The sequence below is a fragment of the Thermobia domestica genome, chromosome 6 (assembly GCF_964235325.1).
Source record: "Thermobia domestica chromosome 6, izTheDome1.hap1.1, whole genome shotgun sequence".
NCBI lineage: Eukaryota > Metazoa > Arthropoda > Insecta > Zygentoma > Lepismatidae > Thermobia > Thermobia domestica.
This window is the reverse complement of record NC_137459.1, coordinates 231694366-231709157: the sequence shown is the minus strand read 5'-3', so window position 1 is coordinate 231709157 and position 14792 is coordinate 231694366. Positions and strand designations below refer to the sequence as shown.

Genomic DNA, 14792 nt, shown 5'->3' with positions numbered 1-14792 from the left:
CCCATAATCACCGTTTCCTTTAGCCTAACCGGCATAACTGTTGGACGTAAAACTTAAAGATTTCATTTCATTTTTTATTTTACCGCAAGCTACTACCACTCCCGTCCCTCACACTTTATTTTAGCTCATCCCTCTGCAAAATTTTCTGTAGCAAAGCTTATTCTTAAATTCATATTATACCTTTGTAAAAATCTCGAAATTCACATACTGAACACTAAATTTAACGCAGTAAGAATGTACACGTATTAAATATTGAAAGTGTATTGTGGCCGGAAAACAAAATTAAGTTCGGCTTGCAACTGATCTGTGTGAGATGGTTCACCAGGTAATTGACTTAAGACAGAAACTCTCTTCCGAATTCGATTCCCGGCAGCAGCTCATGTGGTTCTGATTCCACGTTAATCAGTAGGTCCAAGTCTCATATAGCCTCGCTGCTGAAAAGAGACGTTAAACTCAAAATCAACTCAAATTAACAGAAACTCTCTATGGGAAGAGATTGTCTGTCTCTTGTACCAAGCTTAGATTTGTTTCAAATTGCAGAAAATGTTTGCTTTGTTAAATACATTTGAATTGAGAATATTTCCTGTCCAGTACCGGATCTAGAAATTTCGGCCCCCCCGCAAGAAAATTTGAAAGGGCTCCCTCTATATTCAATAGTTTTTTTCTTAAATAGTACATTTTAATGAGATATTCCTAGTGTTCTATTTGGTATGCAATAGAGATTCTAAACTTTGGTTTTAAAATAAATCCTTCCTCCTCGACTTCATCTCCGCAAACTCCCGTATAAGATCTCTCTCTTCAATGGTCGAAGCCCTCTCATGGTTGATTGCCAACATTCCCAAATCGCCATTCTCTCCTGTGTTATGGAACACCTTAAATAGCCTTGATGCTCTTTAAGATTTGAGAATGGCCTTTCACAAGCCACAGTTACGGGTACTGTCAACCGTATGTCTTTTTGCTACGAACACAGGGTTGACTTTCCGCTTCGTAGCAACAGATGTGGCATCCTTTTATTATTTGATGATATTCTTCAATCATTTTCTTCAGATTCTCTTGGCTGTCTTCAAGAGTGCGTAAAGGTTTCTCACATCAATTTGTTTAGTTTGGAGAAGTTGCGATGCGATGTTCAGTTGTGAAAATATTTTTGATCGCACCACTGTCAGAAACACAAAATCGAAGGAATCTATGATTTTCGCCAATCGCTCTGCTTCTGATACCTCGTTAGCTTTCTTACTTGTCAGTGAAAATTTTCGGAGAGTTTTCATTAGATCATCATACCTCAACCTGATAGCTACAATGGACTGATACCATAAAGCCTATCTGATTGGATTGAGCTTTTTCAAAGTGACATCTGATTCTCCTGTTAATGATGACAGAATATCCCACCTATTTATATTCTGGCCAAAAAATATATACAAATCCTGGAGCGTTGTGAAGTAACTGGCAACTTCTTTTACGCCTTTGACGATATCATTAATGACAATGTTTAAATTATGTACCTCGCAGTGAATAGACCTATATATACACCTCGCTCTTCAATTCCTTGCAGTCTCTTCTGAACATCTGAGTAAGCAGACTCATCACAGCAGCGCTTTTATATCACCGCCCTCTGCAATTTTTCAAAGACAATCCCAATTTCTCCAAATGACTTAACACCAGAGTTGCAAGTCTGAATGCAGTTGGATGTAAAAATCATAAAAACACTTCAACAGTGTTGCAACTCTTGGAAGAAGCACAATGTACAGATAAGTTTACTTTTAAATTCCTCGAAAGTAAGAGATTTCTCGTGCGTCGTTGTCAGTCCTGGTAGCTCATTACCTGGTTCTAGTTAAACTAGTGTGAAAATATTCTTTTTCAAGTGTTTTAAAAATTAATATTTACATCAAAGTGCAGGGAGATCTTTAAAAGCCCTTGGGCCCTTTAGGGTCCGGGCCCCCCGCACCGCGGAGTCTTGCGGTTTATAGATCCGGCACTGTTCCTGTCCACTATGAAAATGTTACTAAAGGCAGGTGGGAGAAGATGACTATCCATATTCGTATGTCAGTGTATCAGTGAAAAAGAGGTCTTTGCCGTAATAGGTCTATATTTTCCTACACAGAAAAAAACTTCCCCTATTATGAAGATGCTAGTTAATAGTAGTTTCACTATACATTTGATACATTTTTAACGTTCTACATTGAAAAATCGCTACAGGAGATTTTGTCTTGCAAGATTTCCGACGGCGAGATTTTTGTCCCAGGCAAGATTTCGTCTCACATGGTTCTTCCCAGGCGATATTTTGTCCTGCAAGATTTTCGACGCTGAGGTTTTGATAAGAGACTTGCGAGGTTTTGAACTGGGAGACCTTGACCCACGAGGGTAGTTGAGATTTGAGGCTCGCGAGTTTCTGGCTGCATGGTTTGGGCTACAAGATTTTGTACCAAAATAAGTAATTTATCTTTAATGAACCATTACCACTAGTTCAGTGACTAGCGAGTGTGCCATTAGTACACGTTGTCCGGGTTGGATTCACGGTGGAAGAGTTTTGAAATTTGAATTCGTTGCGCTGGTTTGGATTCCACATCAAATTGTAGGTCCACGTCTCACATAAGCTTCGATGCTTAAAAGAGATGCTAAGCTTCAGAATATATATAGATTTCATACACCAAGTTTCATCTTAACATCAGGGATTCGTGAGATACATCATTCTCAGTGAAACAAATTAAACCCCTTTCCCCCCCCCCCAGAGACGCGTATTTTAATTGAAGTGAAATCAGTGGCGGCTAATGTTAGCGTTGCAGCGTTGCGCAACGACCAAAGTATTTCAAGAAAAAAATATTATTAGCGATAGTAGTAAAGAACAGAAAAAATACTTTCTAATACTCCCATATATACTTGAAATAACATATTTTTTTTCACTTCTGTAACTGTCCGTTTCGTTAATCCGTTTTAAAAAGCGAAAAATAATCCGTCACAGAGTCTCTAATTTATATTGTGTTGCAGCGACCATACAACGACCAGATTCCTTCAGCGTGGGAATTGGAGCGAATGTTAAGTCTCCTTTCCCCTATCTCTGAAGTTAAAGAGTCTGGTCGTTGCAGTGCTTTTGCAACACAGCACAGTTTCCAGTGAATGAGAAGGTTTTTCGCGCTAAATAAGATTTCTGAATTTTATTTCACTAGCAATTAATAAATGAAATTTGTTTATATGCATTCATATATTTAAATTAAGGTACTTATACTGAAGCAAATCAATATAATGACAATTTTAAAAAGTAATAGCAGAATTACAAAATAAGAAAGAAAATATGTAGTAGAGCAGAAATCAAATGAAAGTAGATCCGCAATTACAAGTTAATTCTTAGCTTATATAGATAATGAAAGTTTCTTCTACAGTAATTTGTGAACCAAATATTAATAAGTCAATATGCAGAATCCTTCCCCCCTGTGGATAGTATTTTAGTATATACATATTTCTTTTATAAAATAAGTATATGTTATACTCTTGATAAAATTGTATGGTGGGGAACGCCACATTGAATTCGGGACTAGTTAGCAATGCTCAGAGGCGTAGCCGCGAGGGGGGGTCCACCGGGTCCGAAAATTTCGAAACTTGACTAACATTTGTAGACTTTCCTAACGAACTATACTTGTTTAACAGAGAAATGATTGATGTAAGGTAAATATTTTATTTTACGCCTCATCATGTACTCTTTCTTTTCTTATAGAAATAATCGTTCTATCATTTTTTCTAAAAATATAGGTGACAGTAATTAAGAATTACTTATCTTTTCGGGTACAGTAAAAGACAGGTTCGTTATTACGTAGACGTATTGGACCTTCCTCAAATACTTTGGACCCCTCCCAGCTAACATGTTCCTATATCTGGCGGGTTTCAAGAACGTTGATAATCATTGTTTCGCCTCATGTGGAAGTATATTGTGTTCATCGTGCATTGCGTAACAACCAAGACGGATGATTTGGAATGTAGTTTTTTTCTTTTACGCACATGTGTGTGTGTATATATGAATAAGGTTGCCAACTCTGTAAAATAAAAATAAAAAACCGGCACTTCCTCAAAATTCTCTATTATATAGGTCTCAGCGTGAAGTATCTCTGTTCGGACATATCCATGGAAAGGAAATGTACTATCGTAAACAAAAGTGCATTAACACATTTATTCTGTATGTCCTTGGAACATTCACTAATAAGCTTAATAGATGCATTGTGCTATAAATGAGAAACCGAAATTGATCAATCGGCATTGATCAATTTATTGTATTTACCAGTAACTACCATTTCTTTAAAATTATCGAAACAGATGAACAGAAGTATAATAATCTTTACGTGACAATTTTGTATTTGGAAAATGAAATTCACTCTTTAAACATATAGTCTCTACTTCAACTATAGGAAATTGCTTTAATAAGTCCTTTTCCACTCTTAATAAATGTATAAAATTCCTTGAAAGTAAATTTCAAATTTTCCCTGATACAGTCCCTGTCATCTCTATAAAATTTTCTAAACAGGTGAACAAAATATATTAATCGTTGATACATGGTGTAAGGTAACAGTTTTGAGTTTACAGAATGACATCTACTGTTCAATATCTATACTTCGAACTAGATACAAATTTGAAAAAGAAAACGGTTATAAAGGGGCTGGTGAGAAGTTTGTACCCGTCACCGGCTTTAATCAAAATAACAGCAATTTTTCCGGCCAGGCCAATGAAAAGCCGGCGAGTTGACAAACCTATGTATGAATATGTAACATTCGCAATTCATATACCAGTATCTCTTTTGTATCAGCTGTTTTGGTTATTAGTTATTAGATTTAATTTTGTTGTGTGTGCTTTAATTCTGTACATAACCTACAAATTCTGAATGAATTGCATACCATGACTTCTGTAAATAACTTACAAAAAATTGCCCAGCTTTCAACTGAGGAAAAACTTACAATTAAGGCTTAGACAAAACAAGCAAAGTGCAATTCAGGAGAGTGTTCGAAAAAAAAAAAAAACAGTTTAAATTTACAGGACATCTTATGGCAGTAATGTTGTATACACTAGATACATTTCCACAATTTATTTTCAATTTTTCTAGATAAATTGTGAATAAAGCGTGTTCAATGTACATTTTTTTATAACATTAATCTCTGCTACGAACTCTCTTCAGTCTACACTGAAGAGGAATTCGGATCACTGCCAGGGACTGAGTTTGCTAGAATGAATATTGTTCACAATAATCTAGAAAAAATATTTAGTGAATCTACAAAGCCTCTGAAATTAATATTAACTGTACCTATGGCGTCAGTAAAAAAAAGTTGTTTTTTTTCACATCAAAAAGAATTGACACTTTCAAGGAATTGAATGTCCCAAGAAAGGTTACCACCATTGATTATGCTTTCCATCGGAAAAGACCTGACAATAAGAATACTAGAGTTCAACCAGCATGTATTAGGCAGATTTGTTCCAATCAAAGTGAGAAGAATGAACTTACTAATTAAATAAGGTGATTAATCGGATTAAATGTTCTGCATTTTTTTATTTTTTAAAAACAGAATTTAATTGAATTTAACATGTCACATAGCATTTGCATCTAAAGTTATGCTGATTAGTCAATGAGTCCACTTTATATCTTCTGTCTCCGATCGTTCGCACTGCAACACCCGAAACCACAATCCACCGGCCGCCACTGAGTGAAATGATAAAATCCCAGATTCAATCAATTTATATGTTCTCAAATTCGTTTCAAACAGTACAAACTTTGATCGTTTTATATCCACAAAATCGGAAGTTAGAATATTATAGACATTTCCCCCTTTTCAAACGGAATTTTCAAATTAAAAGAAACAAATGGCAACTTAATGAGTTCGTATGCAACGTTTCGTCTCCGTAACTTTGGGGACACGTTAGGTATTATATCTTCGAGAAACAATTTGAACCCCCTCCCCTTTACAATACTTTTTTTTTTAATCAAAACGTGATGATAAATCCCGTCTCGATTCAAGTCCTTGCTATGTATGCTCAGATATTGATTTCAAAGGGTTCATCTGTGTCGATTTCATTTGCATATGCAGTACATAGATATACACAACGCTTCTGTAATTCTTGCTTAAGAAGAAAGGAAGCACTGCATACTTGAAGCAGAAAATAGTTATGTTATTGCGCACTAAATTTTTTCTTCAACTTTTTTGTTGCCATTCGTTAATGATCATTACGTCTTTGACGTAACATCTGCTCATGGTCGCAGCATTCATCCACTCAGGTCTACGACGCAGAAGCGAATGAACTCCGCTTCAATGGAAGAACGAATATCTGACGGGGTTCAAGATGTTCGAAGTTCGTATTTTCCTTGCTAGATGGCTCTACAAGTCAAAGCGACAAGCGTAGTGGCTCATGGCCTAGGCTACACTTATCTTCGATGCGCACTCCACGTTACGCGACATATAGCACAGCCAAAATATGCGCGGAGATTTATAGTAGGGTTATCACAGCTCCCGATTTTGTCAGGTCAGTCTCGATTTCGGAGAAAATATCACGCGTCCCGACGTGCTTTGCTGGGACTTTCATATATCCAATCTCTCATCATGGGCGTCTCTGGCATCTTAAAATTGTGAGGGGGACTAGGATGCTAATAGACCCCAACTAAATTTATGTCAAATCGATAAGTACATGGGAATCTACTTGTATTATGAGCTAACGGGATCCTCCTCCTACCTCTACCAATATAATTCACCGTAATTATCTTCTGTTATAGGTTAATTGCCAAAAATTTAAGTTTGCATACAATATGGTTCTTAGATAATTTATTCGCCTTGACAAAGAAATTATACTTTTAATACTATTAATTAATTTAACTTTTCCCTACCACCATTGTTTTTCTTCTATCATACCTTCTACACGTCATTCGGAATATAATTTCTTCTCTGACAATGTCTTAATATCTTTTTAATTACTTCCAATTATATTCATTTAATTCATTATCCCCAATGTCCCTCATTGCTTCATTGTTCCAAGTTTAACGTTCATCTCAAAGTACAGATTTCGAGAACTCGATCACTTTTTGTTGTCTTCTCATAGTGCCACGTTTCTGCTTCGTACAATCCGATACTCCTCATTTGAGTCCTTTGTGTAACTCTTCATTAAGTGACTCATGATATGCTTGCTTCCCACCATAATACTAGTAATCACAATCTTCCTAATGATTTTCTCCATTTTTCTCGTCGTTTCCATTTAAAATTTACATATAATATTTTCGTTAATAATACTACTTAGGTATTTAAATATAGACAGAGCTCCTTCGTGGCTAAGCGGTTAGCGTATGCGACTTTGGTGCCGGAGACCTGTGTTCGATTCCCAGCAAGAACTCATGCGGTTCGGCTCTCATATAAGCTGTAGGTCCACGTCTTAAATATAGCCACGCTGCTGAAAGGGACGCTAAACTAAACTGAAATCAAAGCAAATTAAACATAAGCACCTATTCTACTGCCTTTCTCAGACATCTATCACAGCCTCAATCATCTAGCCAACACGGCTTTTCTTTTTCATATTTATTTTCACCTTATATTACTTTCAGAGCCTTTCTTTGTGTTGTGACATCGTGTTAATTCACGATTCATATTCTGCAGTAACAACCATTTTATTTTAGAGTAATTATGATAGTCCTTAATCTTATTATTCCTCCTATAATCAACGTGTTCCCTGATCGAACAATTTTTCGCTACTCTTCTAGATATTAAATGATAGTACTTGGAAAAAAGCAAATTTTTCGTCAAATACTTCTTTCTATTCACCATCCTATATCATTTCTTGTATTCCAACTTTGAATGCTTCGTTCATATGTGGATTTCTTCCGAACCTTTGAGCTTCTATTCCAAGCTTCCTTAGTATCTTCATCCAAATTATCAAAGTAAACCAATTAAAACCCTTCTAAACCAACGAACACTACATGCATTTCCTTTCTTCCCTTGTCTAAACAGCTTTCACCTATTTTACTCAATGGAATATAATTGCCTCTTTAGCTGTCTCCTCCCAAATTAAACTCTTCAGCTTCATCGTCCATACAATTTCTTTCATATTTGACCCTCAATTTTAGTTACGTGTGACGTGAAAAAAGATACTGGTGGAAACACATTTTACTTTACTCCCGTATACATCTCCCCATTTGAGCGAAATACGTACATCTGTCACCGTAAACTGCAGGCTGATCGTAGGGTCTATAGAGGGTGTGTGTTAGTACTCAAACAAAGCGAGCGTAGTTAAGTATGATCACATTATTTGTCTGCAATCGTTGTTGGTTGAGTGCCTATAACAGACTACTTTGACTAACCTAGCAGTGTAGCACTTAAAAAAAAAAAAAAATCTTTCTTTGAAAGTGACACACATCTAATGGACATTTTAATAACACCAAATTAATACTTAACAACGTATATATCTTTCATTTCCTTTACCTGTCTTTACTTGTTCCATATGAAAAACTAAATACCTTATAGCATTAATCCATTTCATAACTACACAAAATATTGCGCGTCCCCCTTTCCCCCGCCAGAGACTCCCGTGTCTCTCATTATAATTGCATTAAAAACACTGAAATACACTTACAATTTATATGTTCGATTTTGTTTTTCATATATTTAGGAACGTAACTTGCTTAGCAGTGACGACGCAAGGAGGTGGACGCCCGCGTAGGCTAACTCTGCCCCCTAACCCTCATAGATGCTGCATTTTTATGTAAGTCAAGAAATATAAAATTCCTTTTCGGCACACCCACACACAAAAGCTGTCCCCTTAAAAACTTATCTCCCGCTCTACTTGCCTCAACCAACAATGTAAAGCTGGCGTTGTCGGTGGTATGTAGCTACATACAATTTAAATTGGCCGTAATTTTTTATTATATAATAGTACAGTTGTTCGGGACTTTTTTTTTTTGGTTATTTTCTTAAGTAGTGACTCTATGTAGAACATTGTTGCTGCTGCTGGATGAATAAATTATTAATGTTTCGTGATTTTTAAATTCCAAAATTTCACGACACACTGGGTGGAAACCACTATGTAGTATAATATATAGGTTTTACAGATTTTTTATTTTTTTTTCTTTATCAGTTAGATAAATATGGTTCGCTCTTCACAGAAAGACCTTTACTACATCATTATGGAAGAAGACCGCTGATACATTGTTCCTGTTGGGCACGGTGGCTCAGTGGTAAAGCGATTATCACTGGTGGTGGGTCCCTAATTCCATCACCGGCCAAGTAAGTTTGTGGTAGACAAAATTGTCTGTGGATTTTCTCGGGTACACTCTTTCCTTCCACATTCTCATTCCATCAATTCTTTCATCATCATTCATTTGTTTTAATCATCGATTTTCTTAGCTTAAAGGACATAACCGTGCGACGTTAAACTGAAAGATTTCAAAGATTATTAATGATACATACTTCTCACACCTCACTAGCACCAGAGCCCTGCAAACCCAGGCCCAAAGACGGCCCGACCCGAATGGATCTGAATTCTGTGCCCGGCTCGACCCGGCCCGGCCCGAATCTCGAGCCGGGCTCTAACCGGGCCGGGCACATTTCGGGCCGAGCCGGGCCGAAACGGGCCGGGCACAAATCGGGCCGAAACGGGCCGAGCACAATTCGGCCCAAACACTGTGAAAGACGGATCGGAAACTAATGTTGGCAGCCTGTGTTAATCGTAATGTGTTTGGCATGGGCGGCAATTAGGGGGGGCAAAGGGGGGCAGTTGCCCCCACACTTTTTTTTAAGTAACCAATTAATGTATATAGTTTCATTTGGAAATGTAACGATTTTGTATGTGTTACTGATTAATAGGAAAAAATGCTGCCATATAATATTTGCTGTTGCGTGAATACGTATTGGTTGTCTTCCCGTGGAGTAAAGAAAGCTACAGTAATTGCGTTTTAATCGCCACAGAAAATAACCCCCAAAAATAACCTATTGGACCACAATTTCAGCATACTTTCATTTCTTCTTACAAGGGCTCGATATGTTAGTGAGCCGCTTTGAAGCTAATCGAAAGAACATTATGCAAAAAAGTAAGGCCTATTTCACAAGTTATTCTTTAATTGCACAAAAATTGACAGTTCCTAAAATGTCTTTTCTTCTTTCTAAAGTAAGGAATATCGATTAAAAAGAGCGTGATAAGAAACAACTTCTACCTTTTCCATTGTTTTGTAGTGTAATATACGAGTGAAGTGCTTTGTTTAAGGATGTACGAGTGTATATACAATAAAATTTAGTAAATTGAACATAATTCTAGGTTTTAAGTTTATTTTGTATAACTGAAGTGTGGATTGTAAGTATTGTGTTTTGATGTGTTCCAAGAAAGTGAAATCTGCACCTAATGGCAACGAACATATTTCAAGAAGTTGCAAAAGCAAATATTTCTTTAAATGTCGTAGCATATGCTTGTAGTGTTAACTGTCTTTCATTTTCTAAGAGTAATAACATACATTTAATAGCATGTGTGGAATTAAATATTAAGTTTTTCATTAATCCTCAGTTTCAATATAACTTTTGCAAAACAAGCATCATTATTCATTACTATGATTAATATTATCCTTTCTATTTATTTGTTTTGCAAATTTATTAAATAATCTGATCACACAATTTTCCAGACAGAATTTTAAGATGTTCATGAGCAAGGAATCAAATCTCTTCTTACACTTTCGTTGTTTAAGAGTACAAAGGGCTAGTATCTACTTGCGTTGTTCTTCTCAATTTACTTAATAAACTATTATATACGATATACGGTATTTTAACTGAAAATATAGTATCCTATTAGTTATACAACCTTTCGTCAAACAAAATGTTAGAAACAACCAGGAAAACTAACATTTATATACAAATATTCAGATCATGTCTTGCCCCCTCACTTTTAACGTCCAACCGCCGCCACTGGTGTTTGGGAAATTAACTCTTTATTCAAGACTGTAAAGTACTGTACTTCTACTACTCTTATTACTACTACTACTGCTACTGCTATTATTATTATTATTATTATTATTATTATTACTTCTACTACTACAACTGCTACGAGCGTCAGAGTTGACATGTTTGGTGGTACATACTTTACAATCTAAGTACAGAAAAAATCGAAGAAATACTAGTTATTATGGCCAGTCTGCGTAGTCTGGCCAGTAGAATGCATTCACATCTGGTGCTAGAGGTCGTCGGATCGATCCCTCCTCGTGTTATGTGAGCTTTGTTGTGGACAAAAATCGTGAGCGTGGGAGTTTTTGGATTAGACCGTTTTCGTCCACTGTCTTCATTCCACAAATTCATCCATCATCATTCATACTTGATGCCTAAAGAACATATGAGAAAGTCTTGAGCCGTAATTGCCTAAAGAACATATGAGAAAGTCAAGTCCTTGACCTACTAATTAGAATTTGTTCCGCTACATTAGACCACGGAGGCCGAAACCATGAACTGGCGTGTTCATAAGATTAGCGCAATTTGTAGTAATGTTCAATTAGCACGGCGGATTCCAAATCATATTACATGTTCCTGTATTCTTTATAATTCGATGCTACAATAATAATAACAAAAAACAATGATCAAATAAATCACCCAGACCCCAGGATCGATGAAGTGTTCCTGGAACGGTGCGTAACAAGTAAATAACAGAGCTATATGACGGAATGTGAGGCAGTAAATCAAAACAAAATCCACACATATCATTGTTGATCAAAAAATACCTCAAAAGTCCCTTGAATGAAAAATGTATAGATATCAGCTATCAAAAATGCCTCTTAACATCACATATAATAGAAGGGATAGTTGATATTAAGAAAATGAAAATATAAGGTTTCCTAAGAAGCCAATAGTGCAAAATGAACATCGCTTTACTGTATGTCCTTGTACACATCGAATAGCACGGAAACAGATTCAACAGTTTCAGGCTTTAGAGCATTTCTCCGTTCCTGAGTACTAAAATCTTTCAGTAGACGCACTAGAAGCAGGGATGACGAGATACTGACGCGTTAATTTACACAATTTTGGTAATGTTTGTTCTTGTTGCTTCCACCACTGCAGTATATCTAGTTCTCTTACACATGATCCGTCTCCTTTAGCCTAACCGGCATAAACGTGGGACGTAAAACTCAAAGATTTCATTTCATTTCATTTTTCTTACACATGATGACATGTTGAGGTAGATGTCTACTTCATCATCAAATTCACCAGAGACTGAATGTCTATCTTCCCAATCCATTAGTTTATTCTTCTTGGTAGGTGGTTCCAAGTTATGCCAACTAGCCTAAAGGAGACGATGGTGAGTAATAAATGAAATAGTGGAGTAAATAGAGTGGAAGGAAACAGGAGAACGCCGCGAACCCCCCACACGGTGTTTGTCCACCACAAAGTTCACTTGGCGAGAGCTCGGATCAAACCAGGGACCCCATACACCAGAGGTGAACGCTCAACCGCTGAGCCACCGTTCCAGGAACACCTAATCGACCCTGGCGATTTGGTGATTTATTTGATCATTATATTTTGTTATATTTGTAGCATCATACTATAAACAATACATGAACATGTAACACCATTCGATATTTGCCTTGCTAATTGAACATTACTACAAATTGCACTGATCTTATGAGCACGCCAGTTTATGGTTTTGCCCTCCGTGGTCCAATGGTAGCGTACCAAATTTTACTTACTAGGTCAAGTACTTGACTTTACCATACGTTCTTTAGGTAACTACGGCTCAGGCTGAATGGATGATGATGGGATGAATTGGTGGAAAGAAAACAGTGGGAGGAAGCGGGACCACCCCAGAAACTCCCATGCACACGATGTTTGTCCACAACAAAGCTCACATAGCAAGAGCAGGGATTGATCCGACGACCTCTAGCACCAGATGTGAGTGTTTTTTCTATTGAGCCACTATTCTCCCTCGTAGATCAAGCATCGGTTCACATTCTACGCAGACCGGCCATAATAACTAGCATTTCTCAATTTTATTCTGTACTTAGAAGGAAAATTCGGTACCATCAGACATGTCAACTCTGACGCGAAGTCGTAGCACTTGTAGTAGTATTAGCAGTGGTCGTAGTAGTAATAGTAGAAGTAGTAATAGTAGAAGTAGTAATAGTAATAGTATTACCAGTATATCACAGTCTTGAATAAAGAGTCAGTTTCCCAAACACATTACGATTAACATAGGCTGACAGTAAGACCGTACAAACACGGCAAAAATAGAGGTAGTGGAGGACATTAAAAAAACAAATAGGCTGACAACATTAGTTTCCGAACCGTCTTTCAGACTATCGGGCCGAGCCGGGCCGGCCCGATATGTGCTCGGCCTGGTTCGGCCCGATTCGGCCCGAAATGTGCCCGGCCCAGTTAGGGCCCGGTCCAGTTTGATATTACTTGAAACGGGCCGGGCCGGGCACCGGGCCGAATCGGGCGCGCCCGGCCCGTGCAGGGCTCTGACTAGCACCAGCAGCATGAAGTGTCCCTACAGTATGCTTTCGAAAGATGGCAACCCTAAGTTGGAGAGATGCGTATGTATGTGGAAATGAAGCACGAGTGCAAAGATCTGGAACTCTTTTTCTTCTTCTTTCTCTCTTTCATTTTTCGTTGCACTACTTCGTTTCAGTTTGGTCATACAATGAAAGATCATACAACACGCAAACAGCCAACCAGCCACATAACTGACAATTCTAAATTTATTCTCATTTCTTTTACACACACCTTAGAAGAAAGAAAAAATCACTTACCTATATTTTACAGCCCTGTAGAGTCAGCAATGTTTTCCTAAAATAAACAAATAATGAGAACAATTTAATGCTATCGTATTTAGCAATAAGTACGTTTACTGTGCACATTTTAAAATGTTACAGGGTATTTCTCTCGAGATGCATAAAAGAAAATTTAAGTTATTGAATAGGTTGCTAAGTTAATAATAGTGACATCGCCAATACCTTGACCTATACCCTGACATTTTTTCTTGATCAACATAACTGCTTCTCTTCGTTTTAAATGCAAGGTAAGCACACCTATGTCTCTCCAAATTCCTTAAAATGTTGTTCATTCAACTATATTTTTTATAACTTAAATATATGCATTCAATCTACCACTGTTTAAGTAATGCTTGGTTGATTTATTTGGAGTGGTTCAAGTCTCCCTTCATTAGTCTCTGAATCACATATCTTATTCTTCCGTTGCGATGAGTTCATTCTAGCCCATTCGAGTTTTCTTTCTCTTTTCCTAAAGTATTATTTTCGCGTTTTTGCAAACGAATGATGAAAGGCTCGTGTGAACAGAAATATAATGAGAAAAAAAAAGTCATCATAACCATCTAATTAAGTGCAAGAAATTTTCAAAAAAAAAAAAAAAAAAAAAAAGAGTCACATCCATATAAAGTATTGAACCTAAGACCAGAAACTTGTAATTATCAGAAAAAGAAGAAAGCAAATGGAAACAACTAGAAGCATTCGAACTCTGGACTTCGTTGCAAAATGTCCCCTCACAAAAAAAAAAAAAAAAACAATTCGTATCAAAAGACCATCTCTGCCATAAGATGTTATTCATTGAGATTTAGCCTCCCTACAAATCTATCGGGATTTTGCCCATCCGACATTCGGACAAGGTAGCAGTACATTGCAAACAATCCGGAAGTTTACCCAGACTCGTCCGAGAGTTTGCCGTGTCCGCCTAAAATTCAACAGGAAAATTGAAAAAATGAAATGAAATTTTGAGTTTTACGTCCCACGGTTATGCCGGTTAGACTAAAGGAGACGGTGATGAGGAGTAATGAATGAAATGGTGGAATGAAGAAAGTGGGAG

The 14792-nt window shown here is 37.0% G+C and overlaps 1 protein-coding gene across 4 annotated transcripts in view; it reads right to left on the bottom strand.

The window, feature by feature from the left end:
- vri (nuclear factor interleukin-3-regulated vrille) overlaps positions 1-14792 on the bottom strand; it is a 1376222-nt gene that overhangs the window by 914731 nt on the left and 446699 nt on the right. For all 4 annotated transcript variants that reach the window (XR_014131906.1, XM_081762650.1, XM_081762656.1 and 1 more), the window contains one exon: positions 13724-13760. The gene's annotated coding sequence lies outside the window, so the exon portion shown is untranslated. The remainder of the gene's footprint in view (positions 1-13723; positions 13761-14792) is intronic.